General features: G+C 39.9%; 1 non-coding gene across 1 annotated transcript; it reads left to right on the forward strand.

Annotated features, from left to right (window-relative positions):
• Positions 1-7,391: 7,391 nt before the first annotated feature.
• Positions 7,392-7,495, forward strand: LOC112774617 (small nucleolar RNA R71). The gene has a single exon (XR_003189094.1). It is a non-coding gene; the product is annotated as a small nucleolar RNA R71 (small nucleolar RNA).
• The last annotated feature ends 1,660 nt before the right edge of the window (positions 7,496-9,155 follow it).

Here is a 9,155-nt window from a genome sequence, read left to right on the forward strand (position 1 = left end):
TCAAGAGAAAAGATTGAAGAAGAAGATAAACTATTATTGATTCATTGAATTACAATAGAGCTCCCTAACCCAATGAAAGGGGGTTTAGTGAATCATAGCTCTGAATTCAATTACAAAGAAAAGGAAAACTAGCTAAAAATGAAAGTAAAAGTTCCAAGAGTCCCTCTCACTTAAATTCTATCCTATTTATACACTTTCTATATTGAGCTTCAGTTGTGCTTCTTGGGCTTTGAGGCCTCTCCTTGCTTTCCTTTTGCCTTGGGTTTATGATCCATAATCTTGATGAGGTTGTTGATCCAAATTCTGTAACATTTCATTGAGCCAACTTAGTGATAATCAAATAATGACACATGACTCAATAAATTGAGATTTCAAACTCATCAATCCTTCAGGCCCAATCCCATAAACCATGATATTCAATTGGGTTTCATACCAAAGTAAGTTTAAGTTAATATTTGTGCTCAAAGACTAACTTCAATCACAATATTTTTGGCCCAGAAACCTTTTCCAAGAGTGGCGTTTAAGTTGCAGTTTAAGCTTAAACTGCAGCTTAAACGCCAGACACTTCCAGTGAGGCCTTTTGTAGAAGCACGTTTAAGCTTCAGTTTAAGGTTAAACTGAAGCTTAAACGTGGAAATGGAAGAAGGTAGCCCTGGAGAGTAATGTAGTCGAACACGTTTAAGCTTCAGTTTAAGGTTAAACTGAAGCTTAAACGTGGATAAAGGAAGGGCAGCCCTGGAGGTCGAACACGTTTAACCTCCAGTTTAAGGTTAAACTGGAGGTTAAACGTGGAAAAGGAAGGAGGCATCCTGGAGGTCGAACACGTTTAACCTCCAGTTTGAGGTCAAACTGGAGGTTAAACGTGGAAGCTTAGAATGGTAGCCCTGGAGGTATCGAACACGTTTAACCTCCAGTTTGAGGTCAAACTGGAGGTTAAACGTGGAAATGGAGAAAGCAACCCTGGAGGAAAATTCTTGGTCGAACACGTTTAAGCTCCAGTTTGAGGTCAAACTGGAGCTTAAACGTGGAAATGGCTCCCTGGTGCTCTTCCCACTCCTGGCGTTTAACCTCCAGTTTGAGGTCAAACTGGAGGTTAAACGTGGAACTCCTCCCTGGATGGCATACTCATTCTGGCGTTTAACCTCCAGTTTGAGGTCAAACTGGAGGTTAAACTTCAATTCCAGCATTTCTTATCCTTCATGATTTTTGGCGTTTAAGCTCCAGTTTAGGCTTAAACTGGAACTTAAACTCCACATGTGATATTCAAGCTTCCTTTATTGATTTTGTTGCTTCCTTGCCTAGCCTCTTCTTCCCTGAAATCATCCAAACAATTGCATCAAAGTCTTGCAAAATTTCATGAGAAATCTTCCATTCATAGCATTCAAGTAATATAACTAAAAACTCATGGAATTTGCATCAAAATCATATTGTTTGGATGGTTCATTGCTTTGTTCTTCATTTAACCATTTTTGGTTACTTTAAGCTCAAGAAAATGCATAAAACAACTAAAACTAACAGAAAAATGCTAGTGAAACTAGCCTATGATGCCTTGGCATCACAACACCAAACTTAATACTTGCTTGTCCCTAAGCAAGTCCTGAGTTATTTGAGAAGAAAGTATGAAACAGAAAGCAATTACATTGGCTATATTAGCAAGCATTTGAAGTTCATCAGAAGGGTTTTATGCAGAAAGTTGCAGCATCACTTTTTCATACTTATCATGTAAGATTATCACTTTTTCATTGCATCCATCAAACACTGCTATGGCCTCTTGTTATTTTTATGTCTTTGGCACTTTTCTCTTCTTTGTTTTTCTTTTCTTTTCCTTAGAGCTTCTTTGCTCCTTGTTTGCTTAGTGTCATGTGTTGCACAAGCCTTTGGCATTTTCTTTTTCTTATAAGTGCACTACACATATCCACTTTAGGCATTTTAGTTCACATTTCTTCTTGAGACATTGGTGCCCAGCACCTCTTTGTGTGACTAAATGTTTTGTATTTAGGTTGCTCTTGATAATGGACTTTTGGTTGATAATCCCGGGTTGGTTAACCCAAGTTACCAAGTGTTGAAACACTCCTCAGAACCTATTCATCCAAGCATATCCTTAATACATAAACACCACAGGCATTTGTCTCAGAAGATCAAACCATTGGTGCCTAGCTTATTTTCTCAATTTTCTTGCTTTTTGGTTGCCCTTTTTCAGTGGCTTTTTCTGTTTCTTTTTCTTTCTTTTTTTTGGCCAAAGACATTTATTCATCAAGATCCATAGACAGTTTTCAATTTCTACACAAAGAATGATAATTCTACACTCTAATTCTAGTGATCTGACTAAACAATCAAGCATGCATACCACCACTTAATTCTACTTGATTTGTCACTAATTTAGCCAAGTTACTTTTGTTCAACTTTTCTTTTATTTTTTTTGGAAACAGGACAAGCATGGCACGCACTTGTTTAAGAAGGTGAAGTTATATCCAAACATCTAGGCATTCACTTTATTCAAAGCAATAAACAGACACTCATACTAAAAAAAACAAAAGACTCATACTAAAAAAGACTCCACATAACACTTAAATGACTTATGATGAAAACAAGTTCATAAAGACAATTCACCAATTATCATTTGATTATTAAGGAACGAGACCACCTCTTATTTATTGCTTGGTTCTTCTTAATTCTTGGGATCCTGCTTCTTCTTGCTTCCTGCCTCTTTTTGACCACTTGTGCTTCTTTTGTCTTTTCTTATGAGCTTTTTCCAGAATCCATCCTTTTTCATTGTTTCTTCCACTCCTTTTTCAAGGATCATTGCCTTGTTTATTTCTCCTTCTTTCCTCCCTTTGAAATACTCATCATAAGCTGGGAATGCTGGGTCCATCTTGTGTAGATGTTCCCCTATGTAGTTAAGCTTAATTTGCGAACTGATGTTGTAATCAGCTTGGACTGAGTATCTTGCATTCTGTAAAGTGGTGGCTTCCTTGATTGCAAAGACATTGGCATCTTGGTGTTGGCATATGTGGCTGAAGGATTCCTGTAAGTGTAAATTCTGTTCCCTTTGCAGATCCAAGAATCTTGATTCAAAGTTCCTTTGCATATCCATCATTTTTAGATGAAAGTCCTCTTGTCTCTCCTGAGACCTCATGTATTGTTGAGACATTCCTTCCATGATTTCCTGCATTCTGCTCATATCCATGGGGTCTCTGGGAATTCGTTGTCTTCTTTCAGGAGTTGCTTGCTCTTCTTGCTCTTCTTCTCTGTCTTCTCCTTCCTGTCTTTCTTGTTCTGCTTCTTGCTCGGCTTCCACTTGTTGCCCTTCTTCATTTCTTCTTCTTGTATGTCTTGGAGGAGTTGGGCCAAGAGTCATTCTGTGCGCAGTTATGGCCAATCCAGGATATAGCCAATTAGGTCTTTCATCCTCAAGTGGTACTTGGGCATCGATGCATAGTCTAATGATAGTGCTAGGGAAGTGGAGCCAGGATTCAGGGTCACTTTTCTCACTAAACTCTTGTATCTGTTCAGCAATGAGTTTATGAACTTTGATCTCCCCTCCCACCATAATGCAATGTAGCAAGATGGCTCTTTTAGGGACTATTTCTGAAGAGTTTGCAGTGGGTAGGATGGATCTCCTAACTATTGCATACCACCCTTTAGCTTCAGGTGTTAGGTCTCCCCTTCTCAAGACTCTTGGAGCCCCTCTTGTTTTTCTCACCCATTCAGCTCTGATGGCACAAAGGTCCTCAGCAATAGTTGCATAGTCAGGTTCTCCTATCATCCTTTCTTCATAACTTGCTTGGCTGAAATGTATGTTTTTCAGGCCAAGAGTTTTCATGATTGCTTTGGGACTGAAGTCAACTTCCACCCCTCTCACATAGCTTTTGTATGTGGGTTTCTTGGTTGGATCCTCCCTTACTGCATTTGCATAAAACTCTTTCACCAGGTTGATGTTGATTTTAGTGATTGGCTTAGTCAGGAGCTCCCACTTCCTCTTTTTGATCTTTTCCCAAACACCTGGGAACTCATCCTTTTCAAGGTCAAAGGGAACCTCAGCTAGTACCGTTTTAGGTCTCATCCATTCGGCTTGAATCTCATGGAAAACTGATCTGTATCTCCATGCATCGAATTCCCTGTTTTCCTCCATTGGCTGCTTGTCTTTTCTTCTTTTGTGGCTAGATGAAGCTGCCATTGGTTCTTTAGTTTTGGTAAGTGACAAGCTAAAGTTGACAAGGTGAAGCAAGAAGTGTTGTTGGAAGTGTGGTGAGGTTGTTTTCGGCAAGAGATAGTTATGCTATGATGAAGGAAAATGTGTATGAAGGAGAATTGGTGGTGTGGGACTCGTTCCCCAAGTGATTCTTTATAGTGCCCATGAGTGAAAAAAGGACGGCTAGGGTGGTTTGTGAAGGGTGGCTTGATGGTAAATATATGAATTGTGGAGAAGGACGATTTGCTTTTCATTTTCTTGGAAGTATTCTGGGTGCATTAGGTTGTACATGTAGCTTTCTTTTCTTGCAGAACTTCCTTTTCCCATGTGTTAGTTTCAAAGATTTGTGAATTTTCTTTTTGACCAAGCACGTACCTCCTTTTGTCTTTTTCCTCCATTTTTGTCTTTTCTTTTGTACCTGCACAAACAAACAAATTTGCTATCATTTTTCGGTCCATGTGAATTATGAGAATTATGAATAGTATTTGCACATGTAAATCAATGCTTGTCTTTATGAGCTTATAGCCGTGACTTCTACATGTATGCACACTTATTATTTGGACACCAAACTTAGTGTTTGGTCAAGTCTCCTGATGACATGAAATCCATATTGGTTGTCCTTAATGAGTGTGCATAATTCTAATAAATCATAGTCACCTTGGCTCTTTGATTCTAAACAAAGTTACTACCCTAAGTAATTGAAACCAAAGTATGAAAACATGTGAATGGTATACTTGTCATGAATTTTGAAATCCAGAGGAACTTCTTGCTTTTCATAAACTGTGTTCAAAAAGAACACCAAACTTAATGTTTGGTTGTGCACCTTGAATGAAAGATGGAATTCAATTTGAGTAAGATTTGGGAGTGCCATCAGGCACACCAAACTTAGAGACCAATTGTAATTTACATGCAAGGTTTAGTGCACTTAATCAATAGTTATCCTGAGGATTCAAGTTCATGCATAAGAAACCATGTTTTATTAGATGTAAAGCAAAGCACTAAAGACTAAGGATACTAAAAACATGGGTTGCCTCCCATGAAGCGCTTCTTTAACGTCACTAGCTTGACGGTTGTCCCTTGTTAGGGTGGATTGTAGTGCTTGACGTCTTCTCCTCTCACTATGAAAACGTCCCCACTTGATTCATTCATGACCTCTAAATGTTCCATAGAAAGAACTTTCCTGATTGTGAACACTTGAGGGAGTTGGGAAGGAATGGTTTTGAGGCCAGGTGGGATTGGCAGATAATGACTTGATATCACGTTATCTCCCGGAGAAAAACCTTCAGTGGGAATTTTCTTGTTTCTCCATCCTCTTGGCAATCTCCCTATCACTCTTCCCTTTCTCTTGAGGATTTCTTCATTGACCCTTATGTCAGGAGGATCCTTCTGATCTGTTTCCACTGATTCTTGTGGCTCTAACTCTTGCAACTCTTGTTTGCCTTTCAAGGACTGTTTTAGAGTCTCAGCTGCTGGATTACTTTCCTCCAAACACAGATGGCTACTATCATCCTTAGGCTTTTCAGGTTCTGGTTCAGGCTCAGATGCAGGTTTGAAAACTTTGAAAATGAGCTGTTCATCATGTATTCTCAGAATTAGCTCTCCTTGTTCTACATCTATGAGCGCTCTAGTAGTGGCTAGAAATGGTCTGCCCAGAATGATAGGGTGTAAGTGGCTTTCCTCCATGTCCACAATGACAAAGTCTGTGGGGAAGTAATAATCCCCCACTTTCACCAGCACATTTTCAACTACCCCTTCAGCTTGCTTCTGAGTTTTGTCAGCCAGTTGTATGATTACATCAGTGGATCTCACCTCATTCAGTTGTAGCCTCTTCATAAGAGTTAGAGGCATCACATTTATACTAGCTCCTAGATCACAGAATCCTCTGTCAATTTTTGTTTCCCCTATGATGCAAGGGATATGAAAACTTCCTGGGTCCGTTTTCTTAGAGAGTGTGTCCTTCTTGATGAGAGCACTGCATTCTTTGTTCATTGTTACCGTTTGTCCTCCCTTCAAAACTCTTTTCTTGCTTAACAATTCCTTTAAATACTTGATGTGTGTGGGCATTTGATGGAGAATCTCAAGAAAGGGAATATTGACATGAAGAGAGTTAAATGTCTCTAGAAATCTTGAATAGGTTTTCCTTTTTTCACCTCCTCCTAACCTCTCAGGAAATGGTGCTTTTGGTTGGTATATTTCCATCATGCCTTTTTGCAGTTCCTTGGCTTGCTCAGTTTCACTTTCCTGCTTAGCTTCCTCCACACCTTCCTTCAAGATTTCTGGCTCCTGTTCTGAGGGCCTGATTCCTTCTTCTTCTGAGACTTCCTTCAATATGGTGATGGCCTTGCATTCTTCCCATCTTACTCTCTTTTGTTCCCCTTTAGGATTCTTTTCTGTGTCACTAGGGAACACTGCAGTTGATTTGGGGGCCTGTCGAGATAGCTCTCCTACTTGAGATTCCATCCTCTTGAGTTTTTCACCATGGTTTCTTAAGGTAGTTCTCACATCATCCCTAAAGCTCTTCAATTCAATTATGTCTTGACTCATGGTTGCCATCATTCCTTCTATCCGGTTTAATTGATCTTGAAATTGTTGGTTCGGATTAGGTTGGGTATGTTGATTATTTTGGCCATGATATGATGGTTGGGGGTAAGTGTTTTGTGTGGCTTGGTATGATCTTTGGTTGGAGTTTTGGTATGTGGAATTGTTATGTTGGTTGTGGTTGTAAGGTTTGTGGTTTTGTGGTTGGGTTTGTTGGTTTCCCCACCCAAAGTTTGGGTGGTTTCTCCAGCCTGGGTTGTAAGTGTTGGAATGTGGATCATATGATTGCCTTTGTTGGTTTCCCACATAATTAGCCTCATCCCAATCACCTCCTTCAATGCTTACTTCCTCTTGATCTTGTGTGTGTATTGCAGCCACTTGCTTTGTTTCTAATTGCCTGGTAAGCTCTGCTAGTTGCTTGGCAAACACCTTGTTTTGGGCTAGAATTGTATCAACATGGTTCAGCTCCATGACTCCCTTAGTGTTGTGCCTCTCTGATGCATAGTAGTACTCATTCTCAGCCACTGTCTCAATCACTTCAATGGCCTCTTCCACAGTCTTTTTCCTGTTCAATGAACCTCCTGATGAATGGTCTACAGCCTTCCTTGATTCATAAGAGAGCCCATCATAGAAGATGTGCAATTGCACCCAATCATGGAACATGTTTGGTGGGCATTTCCTTGTCAAGTCCTTGAATCTCTCCCATGCCTCGTAGAGAGTTTCACCATCTTGTTGTCTAAAAGTCTGAACCTCAGATCGAAGCCTATTGACCTTTTGTGGAGGGTAGAAACGTGCCAGAAACTTGCTTTCCACCTCATCCCATGTTGTTAGGCTCCCCCTTGGGAATGATTCCAGCCACTTAGCTGCTTTGTCCCTAAGTGAAAATGGGAACAAAAGCAGTTTATAGGCATCTTCCTGGACTCCATTGGACTTCACAGTGTCACAAATTCTCAGGAATTTTGTGAGATGTTGGTTTGGGTCTTCATTAGCACTTCCTCCAAAGGAACAATGATTCTCCACAAGTGATATTAGCTGTGGCTTGAGCTCAAAATTGTTGGCCTGAATGGGTGGTTTCTGGATGCTACTACCACAATTCCCAGAGGTTGGGTTTATGTATGAACTAAGAACCCTTCTCTCAGGAATGGCATTGTTTCCATCAGCTCTCTCATGGTTGTGAACTTCTCTATCCATGTTGAGATCTAAAGCTTCCTCAAAATTGTCCTCAGATTCTCCTTCAGATTCCTCTTCTCCCACTACTCTCTTCCCTCTTGCTTCCCTTCTCAGTCTATGAAGGGTCCTCTCTGGTTCGGTATATGGAGGAGTTGATGTCTCTCCTCTCCTACCTGTCATACAAGAACACAGCTCAAACACAAACAAGTGAAATACTCTTGGTTAATGGAAGAGTATGGTTAGATCAATTGAGGAATTAATTCAAACAGTTAGTGAGTCAGTGAGTTAGTTGCATGAATTTAAAGGCATAAAGAAGGAAAGCATGTAACCGAGTGCAGAAATTAAAATTCAACAAGTATCTTGAACAGAATTAACAAAGCAAGAGAAAATTGCTCAATCTAGTTAGCTTCCAATTTGAGAATTGTCAATCGAAAACCAATCCCCGGCAACGGCGCCATAAACTTGATGCGCATAAACTTGTTATGCTACGATTTAGGAAATTGCACGATCGGCAAAATTCCTTCCGGCAAGTGCACCGGTTATCGTCGTCAAGTAAAAACTCACAATAGAGTGAGGTCGAATCCCACAAGGATTGGTTGAGTGAGCAATTCGGATTAGAAGTGTGTTCTAGTTGAGCGGAATCAAGATTTAGATGAGAATTTGCGGAATGTAAAATTGGCGGGAAACGTAAATGACAAGGAATTGAAATGGCGGAATCTTAAATTGCATGAATTAAAGAGCAGAATGTAAATTTGCTGAAAGTAAAAGGGAATGGGGGTGATTGCAAGAATTGAGTTGCGGAATGTAAAGAGAAATAGGAAATCAGAAATGGGGAATTCATTGGGTTATAGGAGATATTGAGATCTCCGAATCAAAACATGTTTATCTCTTCCTCAACCAATGCGTTCATTGAATTTTGCTTGGCAATCTTATATGATTGGATCCCAATCCCTTGGCTCACCAATTCTCTCTAAAAACAAACAAATTCCCAATCCCTTGGTTTAAATGTTCATTAGAAGAGATGATGCTTGATCACTGATTATACCACACAATTTCATGAACCACAATTTGGTAGGATTACATGTCACAATATCCATCCAAACCCCAATCCAATTCACTGTGAGAAAGCTTCTCTAGCATGAATCCTCCATTCCTTTCCCAAGGCTCCGAAGGATTCCAAGTATGAGTAGTTTCTTTCCCAAGACAACTACTCAATGGAATTAGATCGAGAAGCTTTCTAACAAAATTCAAGAGA

The sequence above is a fragment of the Arachis hypogaea genome, chromosome 18, assembly GCF_003086295.3.
Source record: "Arachis hypogaea cultivar Tifrunner chromosome 18, arahy.Tifrunner.gnm2.J5K5, whole genome shotgun sequence".
Lineage (NCBI taxonomy): Eukaryota > Viridiplantae > Streptophyta > Magnoliopsida > Fabales > Fabaceae > Arachis > Arachis hypogaea.